Genomic DNA, 22,842 nt, shown 5'->3' on the forward strand with positions numbered 1-22,842 from the left:
TGCGTGGTTGCAACTGTCTTTGATGTTGTAAACGCTTCTGAGAGCTTTGGCAGTCTTGAGATGGTTTAACCTAGCTAGAGCAGGAGGGGAAAGCAGAAACCTTGCCCAGAGCACTGTGTCTGCGAATGGTAAAAATCTCACTCGGTGACAGCCAGTTTGTTTCTAGGAAGGGTGTGGGACTGGGATACGAATAGACAGGGCCTGACAGCCACTTTTACTGTCCTGGCTTGGGTGTAGTTATCTTTCCACATTTTACCACTTTAAATCCTGTGGTCTTTGCTAGAAATAATTTGATGTTGCACATGCATTGTACTTCTTTTGCCTTTTAAACAATTTCAGGGAGGTCATATTCAAAAAAAGCTCATGTTCTTTCTCTTGACATTCTTCAAGTCTCATGGTAAATTATTTTTCATTTCACCAAAATGAAAGCTCCTTCAACACTGACTTTTTAAAAAACATTCTTGATGGTTATTTTTGCTTAATTGCTTCTGTATGAGCAGCATCATATGATTTTTGAAGCTAGCTAAGTGCTGCAGTCTGAATTTCCAAACTGTACTCACCCCTAAATTAGGAAGAAAACAACCCACAAGTTGTTGAGTAAGTTTTAATTAACATGTTCAAATACTATCCCTCAAATATGTTGTGGGAAGAGAGAAAAAAGAAAGAAAAAAAAACAGGCAACACTCTCACCCTCCAAACATTTATGAAAAGCTACCGGTGAAATTATCCATACATAAGCCAGTGCATACCAAGTTTAAGTAAAGGTAAAAAAAACCCCTATTTTCTGGCAGAAATTAGAGATACAGTGTAACAGTATACTGATCATACCTGTACTTAACATGGGTTAAACTGGTAAGGAAAAGTTCCCACTGGTAAGAAAAGGTTCTGTTGAAATCACCGTTATTGTCACAAGATTGCTACCGGATTTGCTACACGCCCTGTACATTTTGTCTAGCTCAACTGAGCATTCAAGATTAGCCAGATTTCCTCTACAGTGTTGCTTACTTTTTTATTGTATAAAAACTTAGCATTTCTCACTGCTAAATATTTTTACTTTAAGGGAATTTGATTCCTGTTCTATCTCATCAGTTAGTTTGAAGTCATGGCAAGACTTTATCCATAATCTTGTGATTATCCAATATCCTTCATCCTGTGACCATGTTTGGAGAGTTCTTGAACCTTTGAAGATACAGATTGTGTTGACTTCACCAATCTCTCCACTTTGATAATGGCATTCTTCCAAAAGCTATGCAGAATTGTATGGTGACTGATGCTCTGTATTCATCTCAGCATCTACTACTTACCCCTAAAAATTATGACAGCTCTTCTAAGTCCTGAATAAAATTATTTATCTTATTGGACTTGAAAGGAATTTTATGCTTCTACAAAATGTGCTATTTTTTCGCTAAGTCATGTCTCAATTAACTGACCGGTAGTCTCCCATAGCAAAGTTATCTACTTGTTGTTCTATTTCTTTAGATTCTGACTTTGCCAGTTAATGTGATTTACCAATGTGTCAATGTGATTTATTGGTTTATCCTTTGTGAAGTCTTTCTGTCTGTATCTTCACCATATCTGAGAAGGCTAATCAGGAAAAAGAGGAGTGACTGCGTATTGGAAGTCTGACATATGTAGGCCATTAAGAAGATGCAGAGGATGCACATGTTTCCCCAGCAATCTTGTGGAAGTTATTTTGAGAGTTAAAACCTAAGACATTCAAAGTGCAATTCACTGATCTTCCACTACCACTTTTAAACCTAGGGGGGAAAACCCACCCAAACAAAAACAAAATACAGATTAAATAGATACTTTGTGAAGTAATATGCCACTCTACCACAGCATTGCCAGAAGTGATCCCATCAAAGCTCACAATTCAGTAGCTGGAAAGGACATCTCTCTGGAAAATCTCTCAAGATGTTGCAAAAGTTTGTTTCAATGATTCAGTAGATGGCACTTTTCCTTTTGGAAAAAAATATCTTGTATATCAGCCCAGCCTTACAAACAGAACGAAATGAACACACACACAAAGCAGTGATTTTATCGTGCTGGCTTATTTATGTTCTTTATTTTACCTGTGGAATACAAAGAGAATTGGAAACGATGCAGGAAATTATGAGTAATTTTAAAATGGACAGGTATCAGAAATAGTTTTTCATGGAAATGAGATAGACTAGCCATAACAGAAATACAAAAGTGTAATCACTTTTAAATTTAGTCACTTCTTTCTCATTTAAAAAAAAAATCACAATGAAATAATATCCAAAAAGCCCCAAATATTTACCTACTTGGAAGGGACTTAAGCAGTACCATGTAACTTCTGTACTTATTCTTGCATAAGAGTAGAAATCAAATCAGTACTTTCCAAATTGTATGTATAGAACTATATCAAATTTTCCCCAAGTCATTAGTATTTCAGATTGATTATGTTATAATTATTTTGACATTGGCTGTTGAAGGTATTTTGTTCAGGATCTATGCTATTTATCAAAGGTAGAAGTTAAGCAAAGTCTTCTAGGTCAAAACCCTTTTCCCTTTTTTTTTTTTTTTTTTTTTTTTTTTTTTTTGAATCTGAATGTCCTGATTAATTTTAAACTTGAAACTTTCCAAAGAAAATTAAAGAAATTACAAAGCAAAAAGATATCTACATGAACTGACTAATTTGGGGGGTTACGAAATAAAACCTTAATTTATTTTCTATCCCTCTTTTGAATTTGTACCTAAAAGAAACATTCTGCATACAAGATAGTAAAGCACTGAAACAGCAAACCTTTCTTTTTTTTTTTTTACCCCATGTGAAACTGCACTAGAAAGAAAACCTAATTCAAATTTTGCAGGCTTGTGTATTGGACAAACACTAATTAAAATATTCAATTTGTTAAAAAAAATCAATTAGCAGTTAAATTGACACAATGAGTTAGGCTGTAGTACAATGCCACTAACATTCCAGGTACATGTTAATCACAGATTTAAATATTTTCTGTCCTCGTAGAACACTTGGCCAGTCTCTTTCTGTAATACTCTTCTGCTTAACTGCATATAGTGTTTGTTTTCTTAATTCTTAAACAATTCCTTAATAGTTATGGTGAAGAAGTTGCAGGCTGCTTGCACTACACATTTGGATAACACTAAAAGATTTTAGTAAAAGGGAAAGATTAAAAGCACTTTCTGAAGTGTGGAACAGTTAAATACCATTATGCTATTTCACTTCTTCAAAAACAAGTTCTTCCCTTGAAAAGAAACTCAGGATCTAACAAAATAAACTATGTACTTCTGAATTAAGCTTGCTTGTTTTCAAATAGTAACTAGCAAACAAAATGGAAGTTGGAATTAAGGTAAAGTTACACTTTGCACCAATTTCAAACTTCTCCAACTTTTTTTGAACTTTGTACTGATTTAAAATCAAGCATACTATATGTATAGTATGAAAGCAGTCGTATAATGCTTTCAACCAAGTCCACAGTCCACATGTATTTCTCATACGGATTTACATCTTGGTGAAGGTGATATAGGACTGATTATTAGTAGAGCAGAACTCTAAACATGGAAGTAATCTTTTAAGAAACTTGACAGCTTAGACTATGCTGTTTTCCTTCAGAAGTAAAAGTGGATCTGAGTACTGAATCCAAATCTATTTCCATTACCTGTTGTTAGCAATGTGCATAGTGAGGGTGGTGCTAGAAGTTACATCCTTTATCTGGCAATAAGTTTGTTGAATGATGTAGTGAAATTGATATATCTGTTATTTTTGCTTAACTTTAAAAATATATGCAAGAATTTACTCATTAAATATGAATAAAAGGTTTCCCACGCATAATTCATGTTTGGTGACACCAGTATGCTGAGGATAGATTGTGACATCAGTTTGGGCATTTCAAAGAAAATCTTCTTAGTTATAACATCTCTCTAGCTCAGTAGCTTAAGAAATGGAGCATCCTCCTTTAAAAAAAAAAACAAAAAAAACCAAAAAAAAAACAGGTATATCTGTGAGTTATTTTAGTTTAACAAATGTCCAGTTTTCAGTGTAACATTCAACCAAATACAGCCTCTGGATTTAGTAAGACAGGATAATAAAACCAAATTCAATCAGAATGCGAGTACATAGAAGTGATATGATATTATGAACTTTATTCAAGTTACATGAACTTTGTCCATGCATACTATACAATGGCTTCTAACATTAGGTAAATATTTCTCTGTAAAATGCTTTGGCTTGACAGTGACTCACTGAGTACACAAGCAAAACAATCCAAAACTACTAATATGAGAGAATAAGAAAACTAAACTATATAAATGCACATCTGTGGGAAAATGTAGAAATGTGTTTGTACACTCAGTAAACATAGTTCAGTGTCTGCAGTTTTGGTGGAGATATGCTTGTTTTTCAACCTTTCAACTGGAAGATATATACTTAGTCCAATTTTACTAAGATTACTTTTTTGTTTACAGATTAACTGTCAGCTAAAAAATCGCTGCTTTTTCTTCCCCCAGGAGTTACTGCTTGGTGTCAGGCACAAACTATTTCCGGTGCAGGAGTAAGCCTTTACCACTGGCATTCACTTCTCAAGTATGTTATTGCAAACATCTGGCACACACAAGGAAAACACTCTATGGATTCTTTCCTAAAGCACCTCAATCAGAATAGCCAGAGCCAGAGAAATGCTAGATTAAATGAATAACCTAAGCATGGAAGAGGACTAGAGTACTGTAGCAAGAATAAAAAGGTAAAAGGATGCAATTCTTTAGCTTGCAAGCCTATAGTGAATTTACACAGCTTCTGTCACAAAGCTAACTCCAGCTAGTGCAATTAAGTTTTTTTTCTGTGTCATACACTGTAAAGCAAAGGCAACATTTGCACATTCAATGCTTTTGTTTTAGACTGATGAATTATCGATAGCCACTTCCTTCCCTACTCTCCAGATTCAAATTATGTTAAAAGCCCTCATACAAACTATGAGAAAGAAGCCAGAAACATAAATGAGTAGGATCCATTACTCACTGATGAACACACGACTGGATTGTCTGAGTGCCAAGAAGTCCCTTCAGGCACTGACTGTTCTCCAAGTGATGGCATGAGAACACACTGGTTCTGTCCATGCCTCACTGAAGTAGACCCATAGCATTACAGACCCAAACAGCCACAGGCTTCACTTTTCCAGATTATAGAGAAATATACCTATAATCCATGCCCAAAATCAGATAATTATAATAGAAAATGTATGATCTTTCCATTATTCAGTGTTCATTAGTTGTTGTATCATGTTAGTGCAATCTGTTAGTAATTTGGGCATTAATGCTTTTTTACCTTTTTTGTAAAATTATTGTTTTTTTAAACAATGTTTTGTGTGGAAAAAAATCTCTTTCTATAACCAGTAATCAATTTACCTGGAATCAGACACATCACTTCCAGCAGTCTCTCAGGATCTATGACCTATGTCTATGACACAGTGACGCATACACTGGTATATACGTTTTATTTAGCACTTCTTTCTGAAGTTGTGCCTTTCTTTTTTAAGAAAGTAGGATTTTCAGCAGATGTTTGAATGTCTCATCCACTAGTCATTCAAACAAAGTCACTGATCTTGCTTACCTCAAGTTTGAATTTGTTCTGGAGAATTTAAAATGATCTGTAGCTCTCTAGGAAACCACACAAGTTCTTATTTTTCCTAGGTACTAATAGAAATCTCCAGATTCAAACATATGTTGTTTGCTGCCTTGATAATTACCACAGGTCCATTTTTAGCTAATGGTTAGGGAAAAGGAGCTCTAGAATTTATGTACTCCAGATTGTAATCCCATCTGAAAGGTAAAAAATCAACACAGTCATGGAGTTGTAACTTTTTCATTACGTTGAATATCTTTTGTTTCAAAACCATGTAGTAGTTTCTGATCTCATCAAAATGCATCAAGAGAAAATTAGTAGTACTCAGGTAATAGCAAAAAGACATTTCTACCTTAGTCTGTTTTACATTTTGGGGATGTAATGTTGGAAAATTTTAGAAAGAGAATGCAGATCAGAATGAAGTTTTCAATTCAAATACAGGCAGTTTGTTTGCCAAGACACTAAACACTTATTAGCAACATATAGAGAGACAGGTCAGTTCTATCTTCCACTTTCAGAAAAAAGAACCAAACCTTATATCTAATTTGTTGACTTGCATTACTGTGTGCCTGGTCTACAGTCTACAGCCCTCTTAAAAAGTGAGACTGTTTGATTGAAACATCAGTAAAATTGTTTTGTGATACATTTTCAGTATGTCCAATCTTATCTTTTAGCAGAAAGATATGACTCCTGTCTAAGAAAGTCAAATCACACTTAGGTTCCCTAGGATGTTCTCTATTTTTATGTTAATATAATTTTGTTCCGTGGTAGTTCAATAGCAGATTGTGCTAGTTTGAAGCAAGCTGGAATGTTTTGGTAAAAGAACTAGATAATGGGCAGTGAAAAGGAAAACAACTGTGATGTCAACTTCTCTCACAGTCTCGCTGAGAGTTCTGGGAAGAAGAAAAAAAACATTTGATAACATTCTCCATTTTGTCTCTCACTTTGCTTCTGGGCTTTGACGAAGCTGCATCTCATTAACCTTGCTGCCACTAACCTTGCTCCCTAACCTCTTGGCTGCACCTCTCTTCTTTCTGAGAACTGGGGTAAGGTTGAGAGGGCAAGGGGAGGTGTTGCAGTGGTTTGAGAGCCCCTCCTGGGGACTCAAGTTTCTGGGAGGGGAGTTGTGCTTCTGTATTGTTTATCCTTTGTATATTTATGTATATAACTATATATATTGTAAATAGCTGCTTGCATATTTGCTGCTGTAAAATAAATAGCTTCATTTATATTCCTGGAGGCCTTTCTGAGTTATCTGGGGCAAATACTAAGTGTGGGGGGCGGGTAAGAGCCCAAACCATCACACAGACACAGGTTACTGGGCTAAAAAGAACCTTGTGTCTTATGATTCTCTTCCTGAGATCTCAAGCCATAAATTAGCCCTAAAATTTTATTGCTGAATACTTTCAACTGTCCGATACCTGTTACTGTGTATATTAATTAGTGACAGACAAAGTAACAGCAACACAAGAATATGCGGATATAGTAGTTGAAGCCAAAGCCGTTTATGACTATAGCACCTGTCTTTTTATATGCCATTCAACAAATTGTGGTAATGCTACCAATTATAGAATACAGTGATTGGGTAAATTTTTTTTAAACATTCTTACTGGATAACAATGGGGTGTTGACTACCTTGGCACAGACTCCTTTCAGTTCTTTGTTCTAAGTTTGCTATGCTTCTATGCAAATGTTACACAAGGCAAGCATACCAGTTTACTATGTTTCCAACCTTAATCTTGCATTAAGGGTACACAGGGATGCGCTCCAGAGATATATCATTTATCACATTCCCACAAATACTTAAATTACTTTTGATACAGGTGGCAAGTACCTTATTTAGTAAATTGTCATACAAATCTCCTATATTGACGGTTTGGGGTTTTCTTGTTTGGTTGGGTTTGGTTTTTTTTTTTTAGTATTATAAAATACTATTTTTTTTCAATATTGTAAAATGCTATATTTAATTAACATTTGATGTTCTTTCATTAGAGGCCCCTGCACAAAATAGCTCTGTTGTGAAGAGAACTTTTAAAAGCATTAGCACAGTGAATGGAGAGCAGCCAGGAAAAAAGGGACCTGGGGCCACTGGTAGATAGAAGGCTGAACGTGAGCCAGCACTGTGCCCAGGTGGCCAAGAGAGTCAATGGCATCCTGGCCTGCATCAGGAACAGTGTGGCCAGTAGGACAAGGGAGGTTATTCTTTCCCTGTACTCAACACTGGTCAGGCCACACCTTGAGTACTGTGTCCAGTTCTGAGCTCCTCAATTAAAGAGAGATGTTGAGGTACTGAAACATGTGCAGAGAAGGGCTACAAAGCTGATGAAAGGCCTGGACCACAAACCCTATGAGGAGAGGCTGAGGGGGCTGGGAGTGTTTAGCTTGGAGAAGAGGAGGCTCAGGGGTGACCTCATTGTTGTCTACAACTACCTGAAGGGAGGTTGTAGCCAGGTAGGGGTTGGTCTCTTCTGCTAGGCAAGCAGCAACAGAACAAGGGGACACAGTCTCAAGTTGTGCCGGGGGAAGTATAGGCTGGATGTTAGGAGGAAGTTTTTGCCAGAGAGAGTGATTGGCATTGGAATGGGCTGCCCAGGGGGATGCTGGATTCACCATCTGTGGAGGTGTTCAAGAAAAGACTGGCTGAGGCACTTAGTGCCATGGTCTAGTTGACTGGATAGGGCTGGGTGCTAGGATGGACTGGATGATTTTGGAGGTCTCTTCCAACCTTTTTGATTCTATGATTCCACATATCATTTAATCTGAAAAGTAAGGAAAATTCTAATTTTTTATATCTTGCTTTAAAATGTACATTATTTTGTGTAGAAAGAGCAAACCCAGGCTTCTCTGATACTTAGCAATTAGTAATGGAACAACAATCTGAATTTTCTTTGGTCGTCACCATTGCTCAGATACTTTTGAGGATACCTTGTGTCATTAGCATTTTATCATTTCTTACACCAACTCAGATTTCATCTAAAGATGAAATGTTAAATATCAGAAGGCTTAATAAAAATATGTTCATTTGTGCCTCTCTGATAATTTCCTTTTTTTTTCTGCACTTGAAAAACAAAGCAGCGATAGTGCCTGACAAACCAACAAGCCTCATTTAGTGAAATGTACCTCTGTAAATTTTAAACTTCAACAACCTTGTCAGTATTTCAATTAAAAAGAAAAGAAAAAAAAAAGAACAAAAAACAAATAAAGAAGGAAGAGCTACAAGGGATTCCAGAAACTTCTTCAGAATCTGCTCAATTTTGCAAATTGTTTGGAGTAAAGTGTTAAGTATTTCCGTAAGTACATTGCAGCATTGATGTTCTACTTCAGAAGTTACTTCAACTAGAGGCACTGAAAGCAGATGCAATCCTGAACCTGTGTAATCTGATAAAAAGGACAATCAAGCTAAGAGGTTAACCAAGCTGGTTTGGCCTACTGAGAGCAACTCTCCTTTCTCTTTGGAGCTCAAGGGAAGTTTTCTTGTTCTGACAGACACTGGAATCTACAATATTATTCCTACATAGCCTTCCGCTTATGCTATTTTTCTGCCTTTTTTTTTTTTCCTTTAATACAGATTTTACAGAAAATGCTGTACTGATTACTTGTGTATGTGATTTTAGGATACAACCATTTAGTGGGTTGTAAATTTCTACTGCACAAAGCATCTAAGTACAAGGGATTAAAAGGATTAGTCTTATATGCTTAGTGATGTTCATATAGGAGCCAAGGTGTGACCTGAAGTCTCAGGGTTCATCAGGTGAAGCGTCCTCTCTCCACATTTATAGTAGGGGATATTTAGATACTGCTTTGCTCTCACAAAGCACCCCAAAATCAAGATGGAAGTCCTTCTACTGTTATGCAGTTTGCATGAAGGAATTAATTATTCTATGTAATTTCAATTAGTAGAGTGAGAAACAGAAATTCAAACTTTCATATACCCTCATTTAAGATTTTTGACATTCACTTCTGTTTTCTGCCACTGTAATAATGTAGTTACAATAATGTATGTTTATTGAAGGGGGGTAGGGGAAATACATCACTGTTTCAAGGATCCTCTCCAATGATCATTTATTCTAAAATATTTAAATTTTTATAAAACTTCAGCTTTTATGTGATGCCTTTTGAAGTTGTTAGTCTTTCTGATTACTTAAGATCTGCTGTTTCTGTGAAGCAGTTTATTATAACTGCAATGTTTTTTGCATGCCACAGTTTCTATGTCTTTGCAGTCTAAGGAGTAAAAGATGAATTTAAGCTGTACAATAATCAGGGAAGAAATACTAAAAATCATCTATTTAACTTGGCATTGCCTCTGATAGATCTTCGTAAATGTAGAGATGCAAAGGCAAGACTCATCATGGTACAATAAATGCAGAAGTAATTCACATGGCTCTCTTACATATCATTTGTAGTGAAGTGACTCAGCTTTGTTTCACTGCAGCACTGCCATAGGGATTAGAAGGCTCAGTAATTCAGTTTCTGTTTACTTTTTATCTTACAGAAGATACACATGATAAGCCATTAGAGTCAGAGTTTTAAGTTCTTATATTTACCGTTGCTTTTACTTAGTACTTGTTAAAATATTTACTATCACAACCAGTGGACTACTCCCTCTTCCTGTGGCAATTAGACACCAGAGAATGGATTGGAGCCTAGAATTTGGACTCCTAGCAAGAAAATCTGATGCACAGAATCAAACTAGCACAAGTTCTGAATGTGTATTGTAAACGGATATTTACAAAATGGAAACTAGTATTTCTGCAGTTTCAAGAGAGCTCAAAAAAGCCTTGGTCCCCCAGTCCATTGTAAACTGCCCTCTGGACTTATGAATAGGTTTTGTCACACAGAAATCATGTACTGAGTCCCCCACTCCATTGAAAACTGCCCTCTGGACTTATGAATAGGTTTTGTCACATAGAAACCATGTACTGAGTTCAGTGAGACAAAAAGGATCAGGTCTAGCACTCAGTTTTAGGCCACCAGAGAAAAGAAAAGGAGGGATGTAATTCTCTATTACTACATATATGCTGACCCTGGGAGGGATGCTGCACTTGAAGGCAAGGCTTGAGTAGGACGCAGGCACCTAACAGTACAAATTCCACCTCTGAGTACCCTTAAGAATAGATATTTAGATTCCTGGTTTTTTTTTCTAATATAGAGAGTCTGTGCTTAGTAGGAATGAGAGGAAGTGACTACATTCTTCTTAATCACTTTTCCCTTAGCCTCAGGGGTTGCAATTGCTGAAATTTCTATGTAAAAGCTCAAAGTATGTTTTGCAACATCATCAGTAAGGTCTAACTCAACTCACATTCCCAATTAGTGAGCAAACAATCAAGTGCATTGTGAAAATGCCTGTTAAAGACCTGGCTGGTTTTAAATTCATGTAAGGAAGAAGTATTTTTTAAAATCTATTTTATTCTTAAAACTGTATAATAAGAAATGGAGCTATACTGACCTAACCAGATAGTTTGTAATTTTGTCATTTCTCAAGTATTTCAAATACTATTCCTACACTCTAGTAGGCTCAAATGATAAGAGGAATAGTCATGAAAGTGAGTAAAAAGATTGTCAGTCCAATCAGTAGTCTTAAATAGTTGGGTGACACTTCTCATTCTAATAAACAGGAACTATATGAGTCCACATAGAATCCACATAGAATCCACACAGAATCAACCATGTTGGAAGAGACCTCCAAGATCATCTAGTCCAACCTATCACCCAGCCCTAACCAATCAACTAGACTATGGCACTAAGTGCCTCATGCAGGCTTTTCTTGAAGACCCCCAGGGACGGTGCCTCCACCACCTCCCTGGGCAGCCCATTCCAATGCCAATCACTCTTTCTATGAAGAACTTCCTCCTAACATCCAGCCTATACTTACCCTGGCACAACTTGAGACTGTGTCCCCTTGTTCTATTGCTGGTTGCCTGGGAGAAGAGGCCACCCCCCACCTGGCTACAACCTCCCTTCAGTAATAAGATCACCCCTGAGCCTCCTCTTCTCCAGGCTAAACAAGCCCAGCTCCTTCAGCCTCTCCTCATAGGATTTGTGCTCCAGGCCCCTCACCAGCTTTGTTGCCCTTCTCTGGACACGTTCCAGTACCTGAACATCTTTCTTGAATTGAGGGGCCCAGAACTGGACACAGTACTCAAGGTGTGGCCTGACCAGTGCTGAGTACAGGGGAAGAATAACTTCCCTTGTCCTACTGGCCACACTGTTCCTGATGCAGGCCAGGATGCCATTGGCTCTCTTGGCCACCTGGGCACAGAACTAAACAAATAGACAACTTCCCTTCACTTTTGGCTAAGACCAGACTCACTCCCTGTTTTACATGTCTATTTCTCTTAGATACAAGACATGTGACTTAAGAGGGAATTGTGTTGGCTCAGTTGTGTGGCAAGATGGAATACTCAGAATTTTCAATGTCCTGGCACATAGTTCTTTGGGAGCAGTATGAAGTATTCATGTTTCATTCCATCTGGAATGTAATGAACTCCTGACACAGTCAAGACCTGAAAATGCTTATTCAATAACTGTATAAAGTGCTACTTGCATTAGACAGAGAGTTTGGGGGATTTTTAAAGGGTCTTTTTGCAGCTCTTACAACAGTACTGCTCTCTCCCAAAATTATTTTATTTGTATGGCTGTGTTGCTTTTGACTCTGTATTCATTAAGATGGAATTTCAATCCTCCTACATGTTTGTCCAGATTGTAATAATTTTTGGAGACTTCTTTTTTTTTTATTACCTTCATTTAATGTGAGGTAACATATCAATAAAAAAGAATTAAGACTGAACACTGACATAAACTTCAGTTGATGCTAAATACTGAATTCATACAACCAGAGTGACTAAGCTACAATCTTTAACAGATTTAGTGAATAAAAGCATATACATTAAATAAAAATTATTGGCACTTTATTAATGTATTGTATAAAATATTGAATAATATACAGATCAACCATTTGACAAAGAGAAGCAGGTCATTGCCCTACTCTTCAGGTTTAAAGTCATGACCTTTCAAATCTTGACTGTTTTTCTGTTTACTGTCACACCTCTGTGATTTCTTAGGACATTTGCATGTGAGGCAAAAGGTGTATAATTTGATTTAGTCAGGAAAATGTTGTGGTCTCAAGCTAATTCTCTAATCACTCATAGCTAAAACATTCAAGAGCTCACCATGTATAGCAGTGTTTTAAATCTTAATAGTTCTTCATTCATCTTGGAATGACAGACAAAATGGCATACATCCTTGAGGACTGCTTCCCACTCCAGCAGATGGGAGTTCCTGGTGATTATTTTCATGGAATATGGTCCTTTAGTATTTCCTTTGATTAGTCCTAATCATTTTTTATTGGGAGCATGGTTATGTGTTTTTTTTCCTTTGAGACACAGAAGAGCCTCCCTGCAGCCCACAGTGACTTCTGGTGTCTCTTACGCATAACATATATCTTGCAGCTGGTGTCACAGTGTTTTGTTGCTTCAGGTTTTGTTGCTTCAGATTTTTCTCAGGAGTATGTTTAGCAGCAGTTTAACAGTTTAAGAGCTAGATAGGTCTACTCTATCACAAGGGAGAAATATAGAAGGTATGGACAAGCAACTATTACCAGACCTGTGCTCTGTTTACTGCTCATATCAAAGCGTGCTCAGACAAGAAGAGATCAGGAATGTCTTTGTAATTTGTCTTGATGGAGCAAAGTCACCTTAATATTCATAGAGGTGAAACTGCATTAAGCTATTAAAATGTATCATCTATATAAGCTCTTTTTTTGTCATTCAAGTTTCAGGTCTGCTGTTAGATATAACAAGGACGATGCACATTTGTCTGACTTCCTAATAGTAAAGCTAATTAGATGCTTTGCTGATGGTCATACAGTGAAATTTTTGATACAACATCTATTTCTGAGAATTGAATCTGCATCTTCATGGAGAATTCCTTAATCAAAGATATCAGTGGCACTGGTCTTCAAACATTCTTCTATTTCAGGGTGGAAATTTTCTTATGGATAAATTTGGTGGCCAAAAATGTAGTATACCTTATGCCCTGATCCTATAGGTCACATGTACTGCACAGGAGGAGTCAGTGATGTGCTGCATACGCAATATATTCAACATATCTCAGTCAGCCTGATATAATTATTCACATTCATGCACATGGCAAAGATCTTCAATAATGATCAAGTACATACATGAAAACTAGGCCTACCTGCTCTTGATCTCTTCTGTTCACAGATACAAGCATTGGATGGACTGCAAATCAGAGAAAAAATTCTGCTTCTAGTAGCTTGTTCCCATCTGCCATCTTGTCTCAGGTTTCATTTCCCAAAACAATTGCTGTTTTGTATTATTAAAGACTTTAATATTGTCAGTTATGTTGTACCTACAGTCTGATACCGAAGTTCATGTACTACTGCTCTCTTACAAGTAAACATTGATAGTGAGTGTAAAATAGCCTTATTTCCTTGTGCTGTTTTCATTCAGGACTGCAGAGCTTGTACTGTCCTCTTCATTAGCCTATTCTATAGGAAATCTGTCATAGTGTTATGGTACCTCATTTGGCTGATGTTTTCAGCAAGACCAGCAAGATGGGCAAGATGTGAGTCACATCACTGAGTGGAGTAATAGACTTCTAGTTTTCAGGAGACAGAACAGTTGGAGATGAGCTTTTTAGATACATCCATAGCAAATAACGTTGTTTCCTCATTCCTGTCTCTAATTTCGTGTGTTCATTGCTATACTGATTTTAGAGAAGGAACTCTGCCTGTTCTGTTTGTACCATACAAAATCAGACCAAATTCAGCTAGGGATTTTAGAGCATAAGTGTAAACTCTTTTAAAACTCAGCACAAGGATTGTTCACTCAAGAAACTGAAAGGCCTGGCTTCCAACACCTGCCCTAGAAGGGTAGATTGAGTTTAAGTATCCTCAGGTAGAAAGACAATTTTAATAAAAGAGGCTTCTCCTATCTCTTGGAAAATGAAAAGTGGGATAATCATCTTGTGTGTACTTCTTCAAAAAGAGTTCAGATTTTGACTTTCTATTTGAGAGAAGTGCAGCCTGGAGCAAATCACTGGATTTATATAGAGATAGAGGGAAAAAAAAACTAAATACTTCGCAGTTTAGGAAATTACTGTTGAGAATCAGCTTCACAGATTCTTTCATGTCCCTAAATATTGCATAAGGAGTTTGACCCCTGAACCCAAACTAGCAGTTCCTACAGCAGATTCAGGAGCCTTTCATTAGTTTCTGTCAAACTTAGGTTAATTTGGTTTTGCACATCTACTCCTTAATTTCTATTTCATACTTACACAAGCTTTTGTTTTGAGAGAACCTTACTTTTTATGTCTAGAGTCCTGATTTCAGACAGCTATGTTACCAAACACTCTACTTACAGAAATTAAATATTTACTAAGCAGATTTAAACAGATTATCTCAAATTTAAACTGAAGAATACTGAAAGCATTAGTAGGTCTTTACAGTAATACCTAAAGAGCTGTATCATGTTATAAATGCCAGTTGAATAAATCTTTTTAATTCTTGGATTAACAAGGTGAGATCTTCTACATTTGAAAGTCACAGGTTATCCACTTCCTTAGGTTAAAATATTTTAAACAGTATTATGTAAAACATTTGTTATTGAAGTAAACTTCATCAAATTGAATATATTTCTTGTAAACATGTATTACCAGCATATATATATCAATAAACAAGGAGTGCATCCTTCTTGTCACAAAACAGCAGGTTCTAACAACTCCAGCTTTCCTAAATCACACTTACAATGATTGAAGCCCCCCAGTTTGCATAAAGAAGCAGTGGAAAATTAATATAAAAGCACATTTGATTTCAGATATGTTTGCAATTAAAACTGTTGTTTTAAATAGCTTAATTAGAACAGTGTGTCATTCTGACTGGAAACTAGCATGATGGCATTGTCACTACTGCAAAAGTCAGAGAGGGAGTGGAAGGACTGGGAATGTGTTGCTGAGGGGGATTTCAGTGCCTATGCCTATTTGGCGGAGGAGAGAAATTGGGGTGATATAATTTCATATAAAAATATAGATTTATTAAATTCAATATTATGAACTCTCACCACCCCCAACCACTGTATATTAATATTCAGTTCAGTACATGGTTATGAAAACAATTTAGGATAAAATATGCACAGGGAGTTTGTTAATCAACTAGCAAACATTCAAACTATAAACAGAGAGAGGAGTTTTCCCCGCAGCTTAATGCCACTTGAGGTTATATGCTGTTTGCCCAGCAGAGTGAGCTGAAACTCTTTCTGCTCTATGGCAGAGACAACTTATATTTACAGAGGTAATAACACTTTTACTCACAATTCTTATCAGTTTTTAATCACCCTCTGGGGCTGCATTCCAGCCTGTGCCTAATGTCTCCAGGGTCTCTGCCTGTGGAGTCTGAGGCTGGAATCTACCCGGATTGAGGGGAGAGGAGAGATCTTCCCAGTTTGTGGGGAAATATTGATTTTCTCTAACCTTTGTTCTCCTGGTGAGGGACGATCTCTGCCTTGGTGCTGCTGGCTTCTTCTGGATGCTGTGTCCAGGGCTTATCAGCTAGCAGAACTTCAGGAGCAGGAGAAGAATATCGTGCTGTCTCTGGCACGGTTCTTCATGGCTTCAGGCCGTGTGTGTGTCAGACAATCCAGAGTCTGCTTCCTGGTTATCTCAGTGGCAGTGGCTTTTATCAGGCAATGATAGGCAGCGGGCATGCAAAGTGTGCACGGCTGCTGGGATTCTGAGCTCTGTAGGTAAAGGCAATGCAGGATCTGGTCCTGATAGCAATAGCGTGCAGATGTGCACAGCTGGCTTAGGAGGCTATAGGCTCCTTATACATATTTATATATGTGCAGGCTTAAATGAGCTCTGCAAGAAAGGTACACAGGCAGGTGAGCTGCGAATAAGGATCAGAGCATGAGGTCTGAGCCTCTGAGCATTGGAGCTATCCAATGGCATCCGAGCATGGGGGTCTGAGTGGCTGAGCACTGCAAGGGAGGGTCCAAGCTGTGTCTGAGCCGTGCAGGTGAGTCAGAGCAGCAGGGCGCTGCAATGGGGTCCGAGCTGAGCACGCTGTTTACCTGTGCTCCCCTATTTATTGAATGTGGGCAGAGATTAATGGCCTTCTTTGGCCACTAGAATGACCAATCAGGTTGGCAGTCAGCCAAACCTTACCATAATAGGCAGAAGCTCTTGCCTGGACTTTCCCAAATATGGGGATCACATGGATTTGCCCCAGGGAGACATGAGCTGGGTGTGTGGGGGCTTACACAACCTGTTTACAACCAGAGGTCCTGGCAGAAAAACATGTCCAGGCAGGGCAAGGTGTAAATAAGCCTCTTTTCGGGCCTACAGGCCCTCCACAACAGAATGGAGAGAAGAGAGTGTTTTTTAAATTACCAAAGAGTTTAACAGTTCCAGGAAAAGCAAACAAATAAAGAAACCCAACCCTCCAAAAAATCCCAAAACACAACTACCCTCATCTCCAGTCACGTGTCCCTGTCTGTGAACACAAGTATGTGTTTTCTTAAAGGGGAGTTGGAAATTTGAGGGTTTTTTGCAATGTATTTAATCCTCAGTAATCTGTGATGACTAAACATGTTTTAAACTATGCTACATGTCTCACAGTGGCACCACAAAGAACAAAAGGAAAGCATTCATCCACGGCCTTGGCTTTTCTTCCATGGGATTCTCCAATTGGAGCTTCAGTTACTGATGGTGCGCCTTACAAGTCCTTTCGACACGTTATAGAAGTAAAGTAGATAAAACAACCAGCAATACTGACAGTCAGGAAAAAATTCTGGAATTCAGATAAAAGTGATTTACTCTGACTTCTGGTGATGTCCCTGGAGCAGGTTACTCCTTTCAGCCTGTTGGAATCCAGGCTCTGACTTGCAGGCTTTCTGCATGCACTTTTCTCACTAGCCAGCAGCCCACCTAGTAATGAATTTCAAAACCTTGCCACATTTTATTTCCTGACATGCTAACTAATCTTTATTCAAGTACTTTATCTCATATGTCCATCTTTCTTATAACCTTCCATAGTATCAGCATTGACCTGATGACACCACAGAGCCCAGTTTCTCTAGAACACATTTAGATTTACACTTGTGACTCTTCTTTTTTAAAATACCTGTAGTATGTTAATTTTATTTAACTCAAGTTATGAACAAGAAAAATACATTCACATTTCCTTTGCTCTTACACAGACTGAGGGAGTACCTACCCCTAGCCAGCTTTTTGTCATTCACAGTTCCCAGCTTCCCAGACCACTGTTATTGTTTTCTGTTAAGATGAATCCAATCCCTACAAATAGATTGTCACATCAGCAGCATCATATGCATATTTTTTATTTGCTTTCACAGTGATTTGTGTTCTTCAGAAATCTAAAAATATACACATAATATAGAAATTGAATTGCACTAGTGACCAGGCATCCAAATAATGGATGAACATCAAAGTATTTCAAACATGAAGAAATATTGCACAGTACCCTATATTAGTAGGTCTGTTTTAAAAGATACTTAGGTATTTTAAAAACAGATTGATGAGTCAAGAGATACTCATATTCACTGAGAATTAACATCATGGGAAGTTAGAGATGTGAGCATCTATTTAAATCTCAATAAATACTTGAATGCTAGAGATGAATGAAAAAATGGAAATTTCTTCACATCAGAAGTGTGAAGATTATAAAGATATATGTTATAAAGATTATAAGAAGATGTTATAAAGATATACCCTTCAATTCAAGAGAATTTAAACCTGTGGATGTATTTGTTTGGGATTTTTTTAATTTCTTCCTTTAGTATCAGAAACCAAAAGCATATCCTGTCCCCTTTTCCCCTTCCAATTTTAGTGTCTTCAAGTAAGTTCACACTCTGTTTGTCTTAATACCCTTTCAGTGTCACACAAATTAGTCAGGTAGGAGGATTGAGAGCTGGGAGAAAGCAAACACTTTCTTATCACCAAGAATAAAATTCTCCATTCCTCCCTACCCGACACAATTTCCCTCCTCCATCTGTAAATGGAAAAACAGTGAAAGCATTCTTAGAACAGGCTAGAAACTGACTGAAAATTCCCATTCAAATGCAAGTTGCTTCCCTTACATCTTATGGCACATGTGATGGTTTGAGACTATATATAACTTAATTTTACCCCCTCGCTTCAGGGTTCGCAGGCTTTCTGTAGCATACAAATGCTTATTTTAATCCATATAATCTAAATTTTGGTTTGGATTTTCCCTAAGTAAAACAATACAAAACAAGGTATAGAAATCAATAACAATCTGAAGCTCTGTGTAAAACCCACACACTTAAAAAAAAAAGGGGGGGGGGGGGGAGGGTGGGAATGTGTGTGTGTCTGAAGAACAGACAATATCAGCATCAGTCACTACCCACCCTGCCTCTTTTTTTTTTATGTCAGGAATTGAAGCTTTTATAATCCTGTCTTGACAAAGGTACTGAATAAAAATTATGAAGGTTTTTTGCATAGTCCTCAGAATCAGTAGTGAGTTTGACCCACAGATGGAGTGAAATAGAGAGCTCTTGTCTCTGTCTTAGTTACACATGTGTTTGTTCAAACAGAAATTATAGTTATCAAGCACATAGTATAGCTTTTTTCCCAGCAGCACAGTCTTTAGAATTGAACAATTTTGTGCTATGGAGAGGCTGCTGTACTCTTCTTTTTTCTTCCAATTTAGTCTAAATTCCATTTTAAAAAAACATCTTTCTGAAGTTACAAGGTTATTTTGATTTTTATAGTCTCTGGAGAGAGGAGAAATTATATTAGAATTTAAGTGATGGAGAGCACTGGTAAGATTAAATCTAATCTAAAAGGAAGAGGTTCAGGACAAGAACACTACACCATAAAAAACCCCCAAACATCTAAAACCACCTACCACCAACAGTTTTCAGGATAAAATCTGAATTCTTGTATTCTCATAATCAGCTGTGCTTTCAAGAGAATGCTTCTTTTTTTGTCTTTAAGTCCAAATGAAGGATTTGTTTCTTCTGTTCTGCTTTGGAGTAGAAAACACACAATTCCTGTTCAACTGCTGAGTAATGAAAAAGCAAACAGCAGCAGTCTGTTAGGGAAGAGATGATGTCAAATGGAAATCAGAGGTCATTTATTCTTCAGCCTAAGTAGTAGAGAATTTATAAAATGAAGAAGAAAAATAAAGTTGTTTTTCTTCATCAATAGGTTGTATAATCTGTTTGCTGTTATTCTTCTTAACCCATCTACCATATTGCTGTAAGTATTCTGAACAATGGACCTGATTAATAAGATGAACTTCTCTGAAGAATTTATACTCAGCTCAATGCACATTTTGAGCTTGTGAATCTTTGACAAAACACTAATGATTACTCAGCAAGTAGTCTAGTAGAATCAGTGAGTAATTCCAGTAACAAGGGCTGTTTGTACACTTAGTGAATTAACTGGCTGTCCTATTGCCTCAGAATCATATGGCCATATTGACCAGATTGATAAAGTTTTTATTTTACCAGGTCTAATACTTTTTGTCTGATGATGAGTGTGCAGTGTGCACGTGCAGCCTAGACAGCCAACCATGTCCTGGGCTCAATCAAGAGAAGCGTGGCCAGCAGGGCAAGGGAGAAGATTCTCCCCTTTTCTGTGCTTGCGTCAGACCCCACCTGGAGTACTGTGTACAGTTCTGGAGGCCCCAACACAAAAAGGACATAGAACTGTTGGAGTGAGTCCAGAGGAGGGCAACGAAGATGATCAGAGGGCTGGAGCATCTCTGCTATAAGGACAAGCTAAGAGAATCGGGGCTTTTCAACCTGGAGAAGAGAAGGCTTTGAGAAGACCTTATAGTGGCCTTCCAGTATCTGAAGGGGACCTACAGGAAGGCTGGAGAGGAACTATTTACAAGGTCTGGTAATGACAGGACAAGAGGCAGTGGGTTTAAACTGGCAGAGAGGGGATTTAAACTAGATGTGAGGAAGAAGTTCTTTACAGTGAGAGTGCTGAAACACTGGAACAGGTTGCCTAGGGAGGCTGTGGATGCTCCCTCCTTGGAAGTGTTCAAGGCCAGGTTGGATGAGGCATTGAGTGACCTGTTCTAGTGGGAGGTGTCCCTGCCTAAGGCAGAGGGTTGGAACTGGATGATCTTTGAGGTCCCATCCAACCTAAACCGTTCTATGATTCTATGACTCAAGAGACAGTATATTAGCATGCTGTTTTTGCTCATAACCCAGGTGACCTTCAGCAATGCAATAAATGCCATGTCTGTTAAATAGAGAGGAGAATTCACTGATCTGAAGTATGTTTATCCTTTCTCCTTAAGAAATGTGCTGTCTTTGAGATTCAGTGTTCTTAAAAAGAGATGAAAACATGGTTTTGTACTAACTGTTCAGATATCTGCCTAGATCGATAATAAACTAACTTCCTTTCCCTTCCTTTCCCCTCCCCTCTCTTCTTAAGACAGTGCTTAGCCATCTGTTGTTGAAGTGGATAATAAGCTGGAAGTCATTTCTGACTGAGTGTAGGAACACAACAAGTTAAATTCATTATGAGTCCCTATGGTGATCTAAAAAGCCATTTAGCATCTTAGTGCAATAATAGACCAGGCATCAAACTAACCTTTTTGATTAATCTGTTTGAATATAGTCTTTGGTAACTATTTTATTTCCAGAGAGAACAAGGGGGAAGAGGTGGGGGGGGGGGGGGGGGGAGGGGGAAGTTGAGAGAGTAGATCTAGACTGAAAATACGACAGACAGCTACAGCTGCTCACAATAGAATTTTCTGGAAACACTGAAGAGAGAAATCTGTCCAGAGCAGAGTGAAATCCAGCCCTTCAGAGCTGATTATCTTATTTCCATACATAAATGGAAAGGAGAGGGGGACAGGAGGGACCACACACAAACAAACAAAAAAAAACCCAAACAAGCAAACAAACGGAAGAGCACATACCAAAACCAACCAACCAACTGTGAAGATGCATCTCATTTTTAGGGTTTATGTAAGAACATTAAAAAAAACTTTCTTTCTAGATATTTTTCAAATGAAGCAGTATCTCACAGGGAATTGCACCTTTCCACACATAATGATGTAGACACCGCTGCCACCAAGACTAGTGAAACTTCACATTTAAAGGTGATAAAAATGTTCATTAGGCTATTGTCTAGCGACTTTTTTTTTTAAAAGAAGTAATCTATTTTCTCCAAAACTAGAGAGAATCTGCTTTAAGGAAAACTACCTCTGATTTGTCATTTACCTTTTGTTTTTTGCCTTTCTCATCAGAAAATTTTAGCCTTCAAATCCTACAGTTCGGTAAGTCCTGCAGAAATACAAACTATTACATCTCTGCAGTGTTTAAAGAAATATTTATCAGAGTTATGAATCAAATTGAGCATCTGTTTTCATTACTTTTATGATACATTTCAGTTAAGTTATTGTAAGCAGCACCATGCAGCATACAAATGTTTCTTTGATGGATTAGGTAAAGCTAACAGATACAGGGTAAAGATATTATCTCAACCAGTAAGCTGATGATGGTTTTATGTAAACTGCAACACTCTATTAGAGAAAGCATCTGGCATTGTATTCTAGAAAATGTCAGAGGATCTCCTGTGAATGATTTTTTTTTTTCCCTGTTGGAAAATGCTAGCTTAGTTGGAAATAATATTTTAACAGTAGCAACACTGAATCACGTTTTGGAGGGAAAATGTGTTATGACTATTTTCCTAATATTACATGAAACCACTGCCAAATTGTTAGTAATTGCTTATCCCCTGCCATGTCCTAAAATACATTATTTTGGGGATAATCAAATAATCCATGAGAAAGGGCTGATGAAGATAAAGAGATGATGAAAAGCATTGTGGTATTTTCCCTAAAGTCAGCTGTGCAATTTATCTTCATATGGCAGGGAAGATATTCAAAGAGCAAAGACTTAGTATTTCAGCACTTAGTGACAAATAAATAGTCCCAGTTCAACCACACATATGAGAGTCATAACTGGGAATGCAATGTACCACGTCTTGTGCGTGAAAACATGTTGTGCCATTATCAAAGTTCTCGTGCTCCACGACACAAGAGAGAAGCCTTTCAGTACAAAGACAGATTGCTCGGGATCCCTGCTTTGAAAGTATTGTGTGTCTTACTTAATGTCAGTAGGTTTGTGCAAATGTATTTACAAAAGCACAGTGGGTATACATCCCGGAAAGAACAGCTCTCAGCACAAGCCAGTATAAAGGGTTAATGCTCCTGGGGG

Source organism: Pogoniulus pusillus, chromosome Z, assembly GCF_015220805.1.
Source record: "Pogoniulus pusillus isolate bPogPus1 chromosome Z, bPogPus1.pri, whole genome shotgun sequence".
NCBI classification, from domain to species: Eukaryota; Metazoa; Chordata; class Aves; order Piciformes; family Lybiidae; genus Pogoniulus; species Pogoniulus pusillus.